Consider the following 18,111-nt stretch of genomic DNA (forward strand, 5'->3'; position numbering starts at 1 on the left):
CCTTCACTTTGAGGACACTGATATGCTTCCCAGCTTCCAGAACAGTAAGAAACTAGTACCAAACCAAACATGTAAACACCACCAAATGGACTTTGGTGGCTGCAACAGCATACCCACAGCCTGTGGTTGAGAGTCTAATCCTGGATACATATGAAGTACAAGACATTTCAGAAAAAATTCATCAGTGAAAAATGAATGCCTTGGGAAATGAAAAGCAACCAATTTATTTTTCATTATGTGTTCATTTGTTAATTTGCAAGGGATGAGTTTTGTCTTCTTTGTAAAGCCTTGCTGAATGTAACAGGATTTTCAGAGGTGTAAATGAGGACAATATCTGCCCAATTATTTTAGGTTCTGAAATAAAAAAAAAAAAAAAAGAAAGAAAGAATTATTACTAGATTGCTGTGACCCATCATTTTGCATAACCAGTAGCTTATAATCTATTTTGTTTAAAAGAGGTTTTATACTTTCATTTTAAGTACTCACTATTGATTTGCAGTCAGACAATTAGAAAAGCATAATTTTCATTCTGGAGGGAGATTCTGCTCTCTTTTAACATATGCGCTGCTTTGTAAAGACAAGGAGAGTTAGAGAGATGTACTTTTAACACTTACTTGTTTTGTTTAGTTCAGGATGAGAACAAAGCATCAGAGGATACAGGTCAGCTGTGATCAGAACCCTCTGCTCCTTCCACACTCCTGGCCTTAGGGACAATGTCATCTTTCATGGCATTGCCACTGTCTAATGGGGAAAAAAATTCAAAGAAGAAAAAAAGTTAGGTTGAATGACTGGTAAAGGGGTCAACAGTGTGCAAAGATTACTTTAAAGACCTGGTATATTATAAGCAAATATTTCCACTTTGAAACTTTTCTAATCAAGTTCTGAAGCTTTCTAAACCTACTTAGCTCTGATTAAAACAGAAATATTTTGGCAAGAATATTGAAACCCTGATGATTTATGGCAAGAGCCTTGTATAGTGTCTCAGATGTAAATGCCATAAACTGGCCTAAAGTATTCAAAAAGGGACACAGTCCCATCCAAGAAGATCTAATGAGGAAATGTAATACTAGTATGAATTTCGTTTTGAGATCCTCCCTCAAAGACCATGACAAAAAAGCTTGACCACAAAACATTATGCTGTTTTTTATTTAACTTGTGAACTCTGGAAATAAGAGCATCTTACCCTTTCTCCTTGTTTTTCCTGTCACTGAGGGGTTTTAGACTTTAATCGAAGCCGTCACCAGATCGATGTTCAGTTTCAGCTAATGTTCCTTGTCCCTTATTTTCTATGCCTCAAGACTCTCATGTCACTCTCTTAACCCTCCAGAGACTTGAAGTGGAAGACCCTTTTTTATCCAGCACCCCATATTCTCCTGTCAGAGCACTAAATTCCTCAGCAGACTGTTCTGGAAGGGTTGTTCTACTCATAGGTATGTATTGTAAGCAAAGTGGAGAAGCCATAGAGAGAATGTGGGAAACTGAGAAGAGAGAGGGAGAAGAGGCAGGAACTCAGATGGGTCACTGTACACCATCCCACTCTCCCCTCGTGATGCTGTGGCATCTGGATGTTTAAGGACTGCATACAAAGTGGGTGAATGAGAAAGATGTTCCAGACCACTCTTTAGTTAGGTGGCTCATTTGCTCACTTGCAAAATACGTAATAAAGGTTCAAATCCCTTCAAGCAAAACAAAAATCCTACAGCATGGGTGGGATTCCTCCCACCCAGTGTCTGACTGTTTTTTAGGACCAGTATTATGGTCAGCAGGGCTCTCAACCAAACTAGCAATGTTGTCACTGATTGGACCAAGTGTGCTTTGCCTTCTGCTGTCATAACTATCCACTGATTAGAAAAGGGAATTACTCTGTTACATTTGCCCACACTGTAGATATCCACAGTAACTTTGAAAAACTCATCTCACTCTCCCACATTTTTATCGAGTTCCTCACCCGTGTAGATGGTGGGGACAATACGACACTCCTCATCCCTGCATTTAGTGCAAACAATTATTAATTTTCTCTAACATCTTTACAAAGATACTGAATATCATCTCTCTTGGTTCTTATGAAACATATTAGCTTGGTAAGAAAATTATTTCAAATCTGTGAAAGGAAATAGTTATATCTAGACTGAAACAAATGATCTTGATATCAGGAATCAGAGCCTGACTCACAAACCAGTACTGTTGAAGAAACAAACCACTGTACAGCAGCATGCCTCTTGGTTAGACTCCTTTCACACCTTTCTTTTACCACATACCATTATTTAGAAATAAATGAGAAATAATTGTAAATTATTACACAGTAAATCATACTTGCACCAAAATCATTAGGAAAAAGCACTGACAGTTATTTGGTTTGACTTGCATATTCAGGCTACTCTCTGCCTTACCAATCTGACTCCATTTAATTCCTTCTAGAGTTTCTCTTCTAATTCTCATTTTGATATCATCTTTGGTTTCCATTCTCCTTTTCTGCTGAAACCACAGTTAATTATCAGTAGTCACATGTCACGTATTGTCCTCTTCTCTGTCTCTGGTTTTATGTTTATTTACCTTTCACCATGCCAGTTATTGCTGTACAATCTTCTCCAATTCTGTAGATTTCCCAGAAATGGGTGAATATTCTCCTCATTGAACACCTAGCTGTGCCCATTCCAAAGGAAAAGCAAACTGAGACAACCCCTGAACTCCCAGTCTTCTCTATCTGCTGCCTTCTGAATAACAGGTGTTAATAAGGAAAAAAACAAAGGTTAGTTAGGTACTCTAGAAGCTGACATATCCAGATTTGTCTCAGCTATTATTCCAGGTGTCCCAAAACAAAAACAGCTGCAAAAACACAGAAAAAAAAGCATGTACCTTATTCTTTCATCTCACCTTCTTCCTTTCCTTAACACGCCTTGATTTCTTCCATCATATCTTAACCCTTCCCAATACAAACATTATTTGCATATCACCTGCCTTCATTCACCTTCTTAACACAGTGCAGCCAATTAAAAGACAATCCCCAAGGAAAACAAAAAATGAGGAATCTGAAGCTAACATCACTGTCTACACTATTTGAATCTTCATCGTGTATCAGCTGTAACTGAGGTACTTTCATATTTTTAAAGTGCCTATTTCCTAAAGGTTATAGATTCCTTCAGTAATGCCTGCATCTTCACCTGTGCCTTGAACTGGGTTGTACCTGGATTGTCCATAACAAAAAGCACTCAAACAACAGTAGCACCCGTTTCAATTATTATTTGAAAGCTACAAGTAGTTCTGAATCAAGTTCAGCAGACAATACAAAAAGCAGATACTTGCAACTTTTGTCAAAGGCAGGCAAATAAAATCTATCAATGCCTTGAACCATTTTTAGAGGTAGGCAAGTCTAAGACATTCTAATCCTTGGGATTGTTTTCTGAAGAAAGCAAGCTCATTCAGAAGCATCACTGAAGAAATTATGTGGCCAGACGGGGTGACAATTCCTTCTCTTGTAATTTGTTTGTACTATTTCATTCAGTACTTTCCTGTAAGTATATCTAGAGGAAGGATTAAAAAATGCATTAGGCATTTATGCTGTGAGGGCAAGGTCATCGGGACCTGCAAAAAAAAACTCCAATGGCAATAAAATAAATTTTTAAGGAAGACAAGAAATGCTACATTAAGGCTGTGAGCTCCCACTTGTCAAGCTTCCCTCCCCATTGGCCCCACAGTGCCACAGCTCTGCAGGACTTACTTTTCCTGAGTTTGGACACTTTCAGGTTTTACCTTTGTCTGTCTCTCTCTACATATATCTCTCTGAAACTCTTGTTCTTCCTCCTACATGTTAGAAACCACAGGGAGTAATTTGGCCATTGCCCAGAGATTCTGAGAGGGCCATACTTTACTGGACTCCTGTGGAATGTTACCTTCTGTCAATGCTGGTAGGTCTCCAGGCTGCTGATTCTCCTTGGCTTTTCCTACCCACCCTATATGTCTACACCCCTGCCCCAATGACCTACGCCTCTTTGAACAGTGCAGAGGGAAAGAACAATATCATTATGGTGGATAATCAATACCTTCTCCGTTCACTTTCCTCATTAGGTGAAAGTATTCAGTGTAGGTTTAGCTGAGGAAAATCTTGCTGTTTAAAAACACTTGTAGCCAAGCTTTCCTTTTTTTATTTTCTGATCCCATAGATTCTGCACTATAAATTAATTTAGAGGAGTTGTATGGAAAAATAAAGAATTTGTTACCTGCATCTGAATGGAAATATTCAGAAACATTTGGTCAGAAGGCAGGCACTTGTGATGAAGATGATAATTTTGCTTTCAAATGACTTGTTTCTTCTCCCTGAAAGTAGAAGGAAGAAAAGGAAAGCTGGAGAAGTGTAGAGGAAAAAAAGTAGCAGTTGTGCCTCCCTTAACCATTTAACCCAAAGGATTACATTCTGTGCAGTCAGAAACAGAAAATCATGCAACTGGCACAGGTAAAAGTGACAAAATTAATACAAACAAATTTCTGATCTCTGCTACTGAAGCTCCTGCAGATGAACACCAGCATTTATACTGAATTACCTTTAATTCAGTCCTTTCTTAGTGCACACTCCAGAAATTTGTAGGGACATTACTGGAGATATCAAAATGAAATTCAGAGATAACATGACAGGAGAAAAGGATTTTATTTGTTACATAAATCTTTAATTGTTGAACCCCGTGCTGTTGCACATGCCTCTTTTTGATCTGAAAGCCTCTCCTGTGCCTTTTACAGCAAAGAGCTGAGATTTTCAGCAGGAGGCTTGTATGCACACAGACCAAATACGCTGATTGGCATAACTACTGCTAAAGAGTGATCTTCTTTAATTGAAGTCTTGAAACCAAAAAAACCCACATTTGAACTTTCTGGACAGCACTGCATCACCTTTTGAAATGCACACCCTGGGCTTGTTCTCTTCACAATGACATGAAAAACAAGGTTCACTCTGAGCAGGACTTTGAAGAAATAAATTACTGGAAAAAAACAAAATCCTTCCACAGGCAAGTCTTTCACCCTTAAATGCAGCAATTAGAGTTTTTGTCAAACCAAACTGAGAATAGAAGCAAACATCCCAGACTTGGTAACTTCAATCATATGAGCTTCTCTTTTCAGGGGGCTCTGCCTGGTCCCTGGTATCCAGACCAATTACTGATTTTTGCTTCTGTACCTCTGCTTCCACATTAGCTTTCTTAAGGGCCTGCAAAACTGTTCTATTTCATCTGAACATGCTGCCTCCCCTTCAGTACACCTTTATTTGGATAGAAAGTTGCAGCTTAGCGCTATTTTTTCTCTTAAACTGTTCACATAGTACTGCTAGAAATAGTGATAATGGCTGTCATTCTTCCAGACAAAAAAAAAGAAAAAAGAAAAAAGTTTAATTAATATTTGAAGTTGAAAAAGCGGAAAGTTGGTTTTCCTGCATCTGATGAGGGCTGTGCATGTCTCATAATCTTACAGTAAGAAAGCTTTTATACTTCCTGTGTTTTTCTGCTTCTAAGGATGACAACAGTTTGAACACAACAGGAAGCTTTACAGGGAAAAGTAAAGTAGCTACTAATTCTGCATAGTAATTTATAGTTCCCACCATCAGCCTTGACTACTGCAAGGAGCTCGTAATTTAGACAATTTCATATTGTACTTATGAAGTCTTACTTTTTGGAGAGTGAGGAGAATCATAAGGGCAATACTTGTTATGAAATGCACAATAGGCTGTGCATAATTTTTACCATGCAACTAATACAACTGAGTGTATTAAATTATGAAACATAGCTGACTGATAAACAGTAGCATTAACTGAAGTTGCCAGAAGCTTATACCCAAAAGCTCAAAGTTATCAGTGGTCACTAAGAGTAAATATGCAGAACTTTGTGTCAGAGCTGATGCTGTACAAATGCTGATAAGCTGTTGTGAGTGAAACTTGCTTGGCTGCCAGATGCCCACCCAGCAGCTCTCTCACTCCCCACCCTCAACAGGAGAAGGGGAGAAAATGAGATGGAAAAGCTCATGGATCAAAACAAAGACAAGGGAGATACTTTAACAAAACAGACAAGGGAGATCCTTTAACAAAACAGAGGTCTTTTCCGACTATGAAAATTCTGTGATTCTGTGAATTGGGCAGTGGGCTTGGACAGAGTACTGCAGAGCTCAGGAACACTGACAGATAACCCTACCCTTCTCCAGAGCTGATTGTATTATCATGTGAACAAAGGAAGTGGTTTCATCAACTCAGCAGACTACTAATGCATACATAGGGCAAGTATCTGAAGCTGTTATTACCGTATGTACTATTTGTGCAAATCTCCCACTTCTTGCAGGAATGGGAGTTGAATGATAATTTTGATAAATGGAAGCACAATTGCAGTGGGTAGCTCGTAATAGAGCATCCTCATCAAATCTGTTTGCATTTTAAAGAGCTTCTAAACAAGTCATTATGAAAGACAAGCACAGTCCTGTTTCAATAGTAGAGCAGGCTCTATGCGAAAAAAGACAGCTTTTGCCAATCGTGCAGTATGTTAGTCACGAATATTTACCCAGCTTCAAATATTTCAGACTTTTAAAATTTAAACTGATTATTATTGCAAGAAATTAGGCCTGTTTCTCAAACTATTTTGCTATTAATTTGTTATTTTCTCCCAAAACAGCTGCAAATGTCATGTTTTATATTGATAAACTGTTTTAAATTGCTCTAATTCAGATAAAATCCCTAGATTTTAATTTTGGCTGCTCCTAATGGAGTATACCAAGAAAAAACTTGGGAGCATATTTTCAGTCTACTAACAAATTCTAGTCATGACTAATCAGAGTACAGATGTCGTGCTGAAAAAAGATTGCCTCATGGCCTGATCCCATAGGCATTGTGAATTTTGATTTTCAGGTTCTCCAGGTAGATGTTTAAATCTGTGCTTCTCTCTGTGGTGGGTGGCATTCTGGCCTTGAATGCATAGCAAAAATTGTTATCCATCTTGTGCTTTTTATCTTTTATCAGACTCAAGAAACTGTATGCTCCTGTTCCTAGGTGTTCTGAAGGTGTTAATCCAGGATTCATTCTCCAAAGATGCCTTATGAATCAAGCTGTCATAGATACCACAGTGATTGCCACTTCTTTAGAACAAAAGAAAGAAAGAATACTAGGGAAAAGAAAAGATAATTTACTTAAAATATTCTAACAAACAGAAGAGAATGTGTAAAATCTTATGCTAGAGAGAGTACAAGAAAGAGCTTGACACTGTACTCATTAGGATGGTCATCTGGACGGGGAAGTTTTTGATTGAAATTCCTGCTTAAAACACCAGCACTTTATTTAATGAGTATTTCATGTAATAGTGAAGATATGGAGAGGAGTAGAATGGGGTTTCCCTTCCTTTTAATTCCAGATCTTGCTAGAACCAGAACTCTGCAGTTTTTACAGTGAATCAAGTCAAGCTAGATTTGTATCCAATGGACCAAGTCTCTACTTGACGAGAAAGCTTAAATATTCTCAAGTTCAAAGAACCAGTGAGGTCCCATTATGGGATCCAAGATTGCCTTCCTATCTGCCTATGCCTAGAGATGGCTGCCAAGAATATTAGAGTACTAAAAAGTGGCATTTATGTGGCAAATATACATAAGATATACTTTTATGAGCGAAATGTAGATAAAATATATCAAGTGTTTTAAAAGACTGAAGACTTGCTCAGATTTGTACAGTTACTAGATCTTTGAAACTTCCTACTCTCCAAGGAAACAAAAAGATTTATTCTAATCTTGCTTATTTCTGGTATAGTTGGGAGAATTTCCGAAGAAGGCCTAGCTTTAGCTGAACATATGGTCCTGTTATACAGATATACCATAATGAACACAAATAGAAATGCTTGTGTGACACTTTTAAGAACAAACTGGCTTGAAAATTTTGAGTGCAGCATTTTTATTGATTGAATGACACAATGAATTCTAGCATCCCTCTGCATTGCCAATGGATAATTATGATTATTACGAGGAGCATGCTTTGACTGAAAAGTTAAGCAGGTCTCAATTACAGCTCTGACAGATTACTGCCCTCAAGAGGCCATATGCAGAAGCACAAAGAAATTTCATATTAAGAGTTCTCATTTTACCTTAAAAAAAAAATTAAAATAATTAAAATAATAGGAATTACAACTTTCACCTTCCAATGTATTTAAAAGACCCTTAGAATTAACAAATACTTCAACTGGAATATAAAATTCAGACAGCCAGGTACATCCATTGTAAAATCACTGGACCATAATCTTAAACAAGAAAATTCGTATAGGGATAAAGGCTGGATTGATGGTCTGAGGCCAGCGGTATGAGGTTCAAGAAAACCAAGTGCTGGGTCCTACACTTTGGCCACAATAACCCCATACGGTGCTAAAAGCTAGGGAAGAGTGGCTTAAGAGTGGTCCGGGAAGTGAGTGACTTGGGAGTACTTGTTGACAACTGGTCGAACATGAGCCAGTAGTGCACCCCGGTGGCCCGGTGTTTCCAGCAGGACTAGGGATGTAATTCTCCCCCTGTACTCAAGACTGGTGAGGTTTCACCTTGAGTACTGAGTACTTTTCTGAGCTCCTCTCTTTAAGAAAGATATCGAGGTGCTGGAGTGGGTCCAGAGGCAAGCAACAAGGCTGGTGATGGGACTAGAGGGAAAGTCTTATGAGGAGAGGCTGAGGGAGCTGGGGTTGTTTAGCCTGGAGAAGAGGACACTCAGGGGGATCCTTATCACTCTCTACAACTACCTGAAGCGAGGTTATAGTCAGGTGGGGGTCGGGCTCTTCTCCCAGGCAACTAGTGACAGGATGAGAGTGCCTGGCCTGAAGCTGCACCAGGGGAGGTTTAGGTTAGATATTAGGAAGCACTTCTTCACAGAGAGGGTAACTGGACATTGGAATGGATTGCCCAGGGAAGTGGTGGAATCACCACCCCTGGAGGTCTTTAAGGAAAGACTGGATGTGGCACTTAGTGCCATGGTCTAGCCAGTGTGGTAGTGTTTGGTTATAGGTTGGACTTGATCTCAGAGGTCTTTTCCAGCCTCATTAATTCAGTGGTTCTTTTAAGGAGAGGAAACACACATGGCCACACACACAGTTTCTTAATACATGGTTGGTTTCTCCTGAAATATGAAGCTAGACATTATACACGATTAGGTAAACTCACTCATTGCTTAAAATTAGCTCCTTTTCTGTCAGGATGGAGATGGGAGACCTAGATTTATTTAAAAGGAAGGATTGCCCTTAATTCATCTAGTATGTAGAAATCTTCCTGTGGTTTCCTCAGCAAAACAAAAGGCATCCTCAAGGCAGATCCAGGTCATTTGGATTGACTGAAGACCTCTCTTGTATAATATTTATTTTCTTTATTATTGTCTTTCAGCTCAGTGTTTTGTTCTAAAGAGTCCTGTGACAAAATTTCTCCTCCAGCTTAACACCTTGTATGTCTACCCACACTTTCTTATCACCATTCCGGTCTAGAATCCAAGGTGTTTTCTTCTGGTGACTATCCATATTTCTTTCTTCTCCCTTTCATCTGAAAGGTGGAACAAACCACATTCCTACTTAAAGTGATCTCCTTACTAGATGGTTGATTAAAGTGTTTTCATTAAAACCAAGCATGATAACATCATGATAGCCTGAAATTATGCATTGAAAGGCAAGGAATATATCCTGGAAAAAGCATTTGTAACAGTCATTTCAGTAGCACCACTGTGGAAAGCTTGCAGTAAAAGCAAACTGCATAGACATAAATTATGTGAAAAACCTTGCCAAATAATCATGCTGTTTTCCTCTCGTTGTTCCACTTGCATGGAGAATTCTGTTCTGCTTTGAAATCTTTGTCAGAGGCCTCATGGGATGAGAAGAGTATATTCCCAGCAAGCAGTAGGAGAGGGAGCATGCTTAGTGGAAGAAAAACACAAAGAAATTAGTTTTCTGAGTCTACTAAACAAATTTTTTTTCAGCAAACTACAACTCAGCAGCACTTAAGCAAACTATGACAGAAACAAACGAACACCTTAATAAGAATACAAAATTTGCTTCTAAAAAGTACCTATGTTTTAACGCTTGTCAGTGAGGTAGCTGTGACAACTTATCATGGTGATGATGAGTTGCTATGCTAATCTTACTGTCAAAAACAAACAAAAAAACAAAAAAACCTGTTCAGACAGCACAAAAAAATCACAACCCAAGCCAACCAAACCCACAACCAAATAGTTTGTTAAAATCATACTGTTAAATTTTGCTTTTTTCCATGGGCAACTGCAGACTTTACCACCTGTATCATCTGCAATAACCTTGCTTTAGACCATCACATCTGTGAATGTCTATTCATGACCCAGACCAAATATAGTTTGCTAGAGCCTGATATATAAACTTGCTGACTGAAATGTGTCCACTTCAACTGGCAACACTTGCAGCATTTAGTTAATAAAAAATATTAATCATACTGATAATTTATGCAATTGCCTTCAGCCCCCAGGAAAGTCAAGTGGGGCAATATGAGTTTCATCGTACTGAGTCCTCCAGTGAAGGGTTTGAGCTTTTTTACATCAGCTACCATGCATAGCAGTGGTAATAAAAACATATTCCGAAGAAAAAGAAGCACCATTTGCTAAACCCACAAATAGTTCATGTCTTGAAGAAACCCCTAGTACTATTTTTTATCCCTCCCTTCTGCATTTGCTACAATGTGTATAATGTTCACTTCTTAGGTTTCCTAGATAAGTAGCTAATTAAGAAGCTGCTCTTCAGCCCGCGGAGAAGAGGCTGAAACAGCTTTTATAGCTTGCTACATACACTTAGGTGTATCGCAGAGAAAGGCATACAGTTGTTTTTAACTGCTTCCTTTCCATTTTCAGGGCTATGTTAATTCAATTCACACAGAAAGAAAATTAGATGTACAGAGCATCACTCGCTATTTTGTTCCTCTTATGGGTCATCTTTGGTATCAAGGATATTTAGAAGGACAAGGCAGTCTTTGCATGACACTATTGTTTCATGGGCCATGGCACTATAAAAGCAATAGTGTCTTCTAACTGATCACTGGTAGTACATCTTTCCAACTGCAGCATTGAAAACAGGATTGATGACAGCGCAGATGATTTAACTTAGCTGTTAGGACAACTTTCGGAGTAAAGGTCTCCAAGAAATTACTTGGGGTGTAGAAGGCTGAACTCAATCAGACAGTGTCGTTTTCCTGCTATTTGCTTTGACAGCTGTAGCTCAGTTTTCTGGTTTGAATAGCTCATTATGTGTTTCTTTGTCCTTCTAAGTTCTTCGGCATTAAGACCTTTATGATCCCAAAATACTGACTTGATGTTTTTTTTCAGTGTAAAAGAAGCATATTCTTTTTCAAAACAAAATCCCAGTAGACTCTCACCCCACCTGTGTACAGTATGCATGAAAACTGCTGTTTCTCTTGTGAGACAGATTTAACCTTTGCATCTATCACTATACATCTGAAATGCAAACAAAAGTTTTTGTCCTACTGTACTCTTGCAGAAGATCCAGTAGCCTGATTATTAAAAAAACAGTGAGGGTTGTTGTTTAGTTGTTTTGTTTGTTTTGGCTGGTGTTTTGCTTTGTTTTGTTTGTTTGTTTAAATTAACTGCCCTTACACAGCAAGGCAATTGCACTTAATTGACTCAGACCCTTAATAAGTTCTGACACATCAACATGAAATTCAGGTGTATGATCTGTCACAGGGAGCTGTGTCACATAGGAACTGAAGTCCCAGTCTGGATGTCTGGTGATTAGAAACACAGGGTACAAAGAGAAGTGAACCTGCACTATGAGTGAATGCAACCACTAAGGCTTCCTCTGCCAGCTTGCGATGAACTGAAGTCAAAGGCACAGCTCTGTCACACATGCAGCACTGAGGAGGCAAAAGCCCAGTTGCTGGGTGGTTTTGGTCATCAGGGTGCTTGTTTGGGGTGCTCTGCTCAATAACTCTTTCTGGTGCTCTAATTTTGTGCTCTCAGCTGTCACTTTTGCGCTATTGGTTTGTTTTTCCTTAGAACCAATTTTCTGTCCCTGAGTTTCTTTTTCCTTCCAGAAGTCTTTCAAATATAGCCCACATAGTAAAATGACAAAAAGATCCTAGTCTGAAGGACTTAAACCATCCAACAGTAGTTTTTAACTTACTTCTTGCAAGGCACATGAATTTCAGTATGCTACCTGTTGTTTTCCTTGGTCTCAGTTCTCATGGTTTGTCAACGGCACATTTCATGGAGTGTTTCAGATGCAATATAAAGGTAAAATACTTTCCTGTACAGGGTAACCTATTTTTTTTTGCATGAAAGCCAAATATGACCTTTCAGATTTGAACATGGGGTTTTGTTCTTCCTCTCCCTCTTGCATGCTAGCTTTCACTTCAGCCTAGGAAAAAAATGGACATTCACAACACAAAAAAGAATGACAAAAACAAACTTTGTTGCATATTGTGATTTTAATTTTATACAACTAAATAAAATAATGGGTTTTTTTTGCTTTTTTTTAAACCTGTCTTTTATTCATGGAATATCAATTATCTTCAAATATTCAATTATTTTGACAACTTGAAGTGTTCAATCAAACTTTCCACATTTAATAAAATAAGTTATTTTCTTCTCAGAAATTACCCTGGGACGACCTAATGCTATAATTACATGCAAAGAGAGTAAAACACAACGTAAGGCTAGAGTTCTGGTAATTCAGTTATGAAAGAAAGGACTGATGCATTAAGGCTACTTTAAAAAAGTTTTTATAATTATTTCACTATGTTATAATTTAAGTATCCTGACTAAGTGAAAAAAGCTTATCTTCGCTATGTGAGACTAAGATTCAACTTCGGCTCATTTGGACACTTTTGTTGAAGGTTGGAGTCAGTGTCCCTAAGAGAAGCAACAGATGTTTAAAAAAATTCAGTCATGATAAGGAAAGATAATACCTTGTTTTAAACCTACACAGGATTTATGAGTTTATAGTCCCAACAGGAACTCTACTGCTTAATTAGGAAAGGCATGGAGAAGTGTGAAGAAGAAAGCCACCTGTAATAGCCAAGACCAATGGTGCATGTGTACAATGTCATGGAGACAGAGAGTCAAACACAGGAAAAAACCCATACTAACATGGCTCTGCTCTGACACCTGAGAGAAAGGAGCAATACAGTTAGTTGGTGGATGCCGTAGACCTACTTTCTCTGTAAGTGAAATCACCAGAGGGGAAACAAGTAATTTCAAACAGGACTTTAGACATAAATTATGTAGTTTTACCATCTCATTAAAAAGTGTACAAGAGATAAAGACAGATCCTATTCTTGCTCTTAAAAAGGGGTGTCAAGGATCTTTGTGGAGGCCTTCATCTCTGACATAAAAGACAATAGCATTTGCCAGTGAGAAAGGGGAGCTGATAAGTATTAATTTCCTTGGCCTCCCAGGAGTGGAATATTAGCTTGAGCAACAGATAATAGAGTATATCCCTTCAAATCAAATTATGGATGTAAACACCTCTGTAGCATCTTCTCACAGTCCATAAATATAGCATCAATCAGCTCAAATTTCAGCAGGTAGCCTTCATCCAAGCCCTCAGCTCCATTATGCACTAGGTAAATCACTACGCTGTATAACACAGCAATCTCTCTTACTTATCCCTTCTAACAACACCATATAGGCCTTGGCCAGGACATGTGATAGGAGAAGATCCATCAGGATCCTATCTAGGAGTCTTCTGGGGACAAAAGACCAGTCACTGAGGATGACCCTCACAGGATTAGTGTAATATTCATTATCCTACCTAGTCTAATTGAACACCAAAATATGGTTATGGGTATTAAGAGAAAGATGACAGAATTTCCTCAAACAGGGTAATGAAATGACATAAATAAACTTAGCTTTTAGCATTTACAGCTTTGAATTTAAAATATCTTCTCTAGTGTGCTGATGTGGGAGCAAGAACTTTCTCATTGCTCCAGAAACACCAGCCTCAGCATATGTAGGTCTCTCCTCTCAAAGGCATGGCTGAATTAAGTGAAAGCAACTGCACTCTTCACTTGACTTCTTTCTCTTTTGGGGTTCTTCCATCAAGTATGAAATACTGGGTAATTACAACAGTAACATTAAAGCCAATTTGCACATGTATAAACGGCTACTCCATGTACAAAACAGTGATCCATTTTGTACATCCAAGGTGATACTGCTTGGGCTAGAAGAGAAACAATTATTTTTCCATCCAATTCAAGGTCAAAGAGAAAAAAGCAACTCCTAAAGTATCTGTTATTCTCAGATGTGTAATCTGCTTGCATTTTTAAATTAAAAAATCTGCATTTTGAAAATTTAAAAAAGCCCTTTAGGCTATGAAAAGCTGGATGTACAATTCCGTGGCTCCAGATGCCAATAATATGAGCAAACAAGTTTAAGAGGTTCATATTTGACAGAGTTATAAAGGATGCACACTGTATGCTTCTCCATAATTCAGCTTATACTTGGCACTACATATTGGCTCTTCAGTAACTAGTCAGGGGTGCAAAGAAGGTGAAGAAAGCTTCATTATCTGTTTTGCATCAATGAAAGCTCATTAATTACTCTGAAAGAGTTTGTGTGTGGGAAAACAGAACAGGGCAAACAAAGAACTCAGTGTGGAGATTTCCACCACACTATTATGCTTTGTTCATGTTGCATTGTTTTTCAAACTGGGATGGCTGCAATATTATTTTTTATAAAGTTAAGGACTTATCAGGATGGAATAACTGAACATAAACATAACATGAATCTGATCAATCTCACAAGAGCAAACACATAAAAATCATCAACACTTCTCTTCAGTCCATGAGATGTAGTATGTTTTTAGCTATTTTTCTTAGCAGAGAAAATTCATAGCACAGAATCAGATCCAAGAAGTCTGATCTGAATTTAAACAAAAACATCTATGCAATGAAACAAGCTCTCCAAGAAGTCACAGTAAATTGTAACCAAATTGAATATCACAGGTCAGCTCCTTACACTGAAGTGCCATTGTGTAAGAAGGACTGCACTGAGTTTATGGCTGACTCATGCTCCAAGTGTTATGTACCACACGCTTCTGGAGAGTGTAACTTGTAAGAAGTACAAGCTACAGGTAAAGCTTGTCATGCATCGTGTCTCAACAGCAAAATTAGTTTAGTCATTTACACTTGCAGGCTGCCAATAGCCTTGTTATAATTACTTGTACAACATTATACTTAATCTTCCTGTCACTTGTAAAAGCTGACATTCACATAGCAGGAGGAATCCTCCTTCAAAAAATATAACGAAGCAATCAGAAACATAAATTTAAGTGCAAATGCAATATGAGGAGGAGGGAAAAAAAGCTTACTTGCTTCATGAATATCTATGATTTTTATACCACTAGTGCTTACTGGAGCATTTCACTGGATTGAATGGCCTAAGCTAGAAACAGTTTTCCTTGTTATTTATTATTAATGATGTGTTATACTGACTACATATCACTGATAGAGAGCCTTATGTTTCCCTTTGCAATAAAACCACCAGTTCCTGAAAATAGAATGTTCTTATTGCATGTGGCGAGAGAAAGCATAACATAAAATCTGATTTTTTCATTCCAAATCATTAAAGTATCAAGATTTTCTGTCTTCTCCAAAGTCTGTTAACACCAACTCCACTGCTCTCACTGCTAGTCCAGGAGATGCATGTTTATTTTGCACTAAAGTGTGTGCTCTCCAAGTGCAGGTATGAAGGCAAATATCTCAAGTTCATCAGAGGTACAGATGCATAGTGAGTCTACCTAATAATACAGTGTGAGCAGTAACTATAAAGTACCATCTTTGCCTTCCCTAGAACCAGATATGAATTATTCCTAGTGTTTTAAAATGTGCTGAAATGTCTCAGAAGCTGCTTACAGTGAACAGACCCATCCAAAAGTCATCTTCTAAGAAAGCACCTCTCTGCTCAGGGCAGGTATTCTTACCCAGTGTTGCAGCTGGTGTTAGCTCTCTTACTTAATACAAAACTTTCAAAATCTTCCATATTCCCTAAAAGTAGAAAAAGTCACAGGAGTGAGAAAAGATAACTTGTCTATCTGTTCATTAGCCTCCACTCCCTACGCAGCATCCACATGCCTCCAAAGCACCCATTTTATCTCAGAGCACCACAGGCATGAAGGAAAGTGATTTGTTTAAAATCACAAAATCCTGCAAGAGAACTAGGAACTGACCCTGAGTCCCCTGGCTCCCAATTTAATGCTTTACCTTCAGACACTGTTCTTCCTCTGTAAAAGTAGAGAGAATATTGCCCCTTTCAGATGAGCTTGGTGCTAAATTTAAATAGTGTTGTGGATTAAAAGGAATGTGTCCCTCCCTCTCCATGCATAACAGTCAGATATTAGCAACTCTACAACCAAGGCAGTAAATAACCTATTTTTCCATTGTTTTGTAGGCAAGTAACACAATAAGAACAGGATGTACATTAACTTCCTCTGCTCACAGAATCTAGAAGGGAGCTGCTTAACTGGTTCTCTTGTCCAAGACAAGATTGTTCAAGACAATCTTTCATAATAAATGAAAGGGAAATCAAAGATGTTCACAGTGACTGGAAAAGAATTGTGTAGCAGCACATAAATCAGCAAGAAGAGTCTCTCAGAACAACTTGTTAGCAACTGATGTGGCATTTGTAGGAAGATGCCTGTGACAGTGTTCTTCCTGCAAGCGAAATAACTGCTAACTGGTTACTGGAGTTTTCTCCTCTCCTGCTAGGAAAGCACCAATTAGATCAGCGCCATTTATAGTTACACAGTTCGACACTTCTAATCCCTTGAAGGCTGCTCTTGTGCCTTACATGCTTGCTTGCATAAGAGTTACAGGTTGCTTGTCAGTTTGAACAATTATTTTCCTATTTAAAGAAAAAAACTCACAACAAACCAAAACCAAATAACAAAATAAAGAAAAATAAAAGTTTCACCAGGTGATACATAGAAAGTGTTCTGGAGGTAATGAAGAAAGACAAGTTTATCCTTCCAAATCACCTGGAATCTGAATTTTACCTGATCAGAGTCAACACCTTATCTACTCTTGTAACGTCTTTATGAAATCTTTCCAGTAGCTGATCCTGTTAGTTTCTTTGGTAAGTGACTAAAAAGTGAATGTCTGTGTTCTTAACAGGAAAAGTCTTGCTCTGCAAAACAAATTCCCCCAAGATTCCCAGAAGAACCTCCCAGGGCTCTGAACTCCCTTACGTCTCTCCAACATCAGGTGATATCACTGGCAGAGCTTATTAAGATTAGACTTAAAGGCACTGAAGAGATTACTATAGGAATAGTAGGTATTTTTTTTCATTTTTATGATCTAAGGGTACAACACATTCATATCTTCTTTATATGCTCATAGCTGTTCCCAGCTGCATACTTGGCCTCTACAGGCTATAGCGTGGGTTGCATGGCCTGTTACTTCCCCTCCAAGCCATTTCTACATCAGATAGCATTGCTGTTACAGATGGGGACAGTCAAAGAGGAAAGTTAATACGGAATCTCAATTATGCCACCAATGTTACTGGGGCTACAAAACAGCATCAATTGAAAACTGATACCTTTCAGGGTTTGGGGACACACTAAATGCCTTGCACATTTGGGATGCACATTTGCCCAATGTGAAAGGACGGAAATTTTTCTCAGGGACAAACGACTCACTTCTCTGCTAGCTTTCAAAAGGCTTATAAATCAATTGGAACAAGATCTTCTAAAGCCACCTACTGCATCCAAGGGGGCAGAAAATCCCTATGGAAAGAACAAGCATATAAACCATGCAACTTGTCCATAATATCAGAGTTCTGTGGAAGAACAGAAATGCAGTTTTGTACACCTGTTTCAAACACCTGCTTAAATGCAAAGCTGTAGTGAACCAGGTCACAGCAATGTGCATGCTAATAAGCACCTTGTCGTGCTGTGAGGGGTCCAGGAGGAGTAATGAAAAGCATTTAATGCTCTCTTTGCTATCCCTTTGCAGTGTGTGATTATAGCTAAACCTCCCTTGCCTTTTTTTTTTTTTCATATACACTTAGAAGAAAGCTAATTTTTTTTTAGTTGCTCATGAGATGTCATAAAATTTTCCTTTTACATTTACAGTTCATTGTTTTAATCAACTGTTTGGTCCCTTCCAGAC

General features: G+C 38.3%; 1 long non-coding RNA gene across 1 annotated transcript in view; it reads right to left on the reverse strand.

Moving 5' to 3' along the window:
• Positions 1-204: 204 nt before the first annotated feature.
• The window catches only part of LOC127381719 (uncharacterized), a 78,479-nt gene continuing 60,572 nt past the window's right edge, over positions 205-18,111 (reverse strand). The window contains exons 4-7 of the long non-coding RNA XR_007888783.1: positions 9,748-9,883; positions 4,218-4,314; positions 615-741; positions 205-354 (exon numbers count right to left, since the gene is read on the reverse strand). This is a non-coding gene — a long non-coding RNA (uncharacterized LOC127381719). The remainder of the gene's footprint in view (positions 355-614; positions 742-4,217; positions 4,315-9,747; positions 9,884-18,111) is intronic.

The sequence above is a fragment of the Apus apus genome, chromosome 2 (genome assembly GCF_020740795.1).
Source record: "Apus apus isolate bApuApu2 chromosome 2, bApuApu2.pri.cur, whole genome shotgun sequence".
NCBI classification, from domain to species: Eukaryota; Metazoa; Chordata; class Aves; order Apodiformes; family Apodidae; genus Apus; species Apus apus.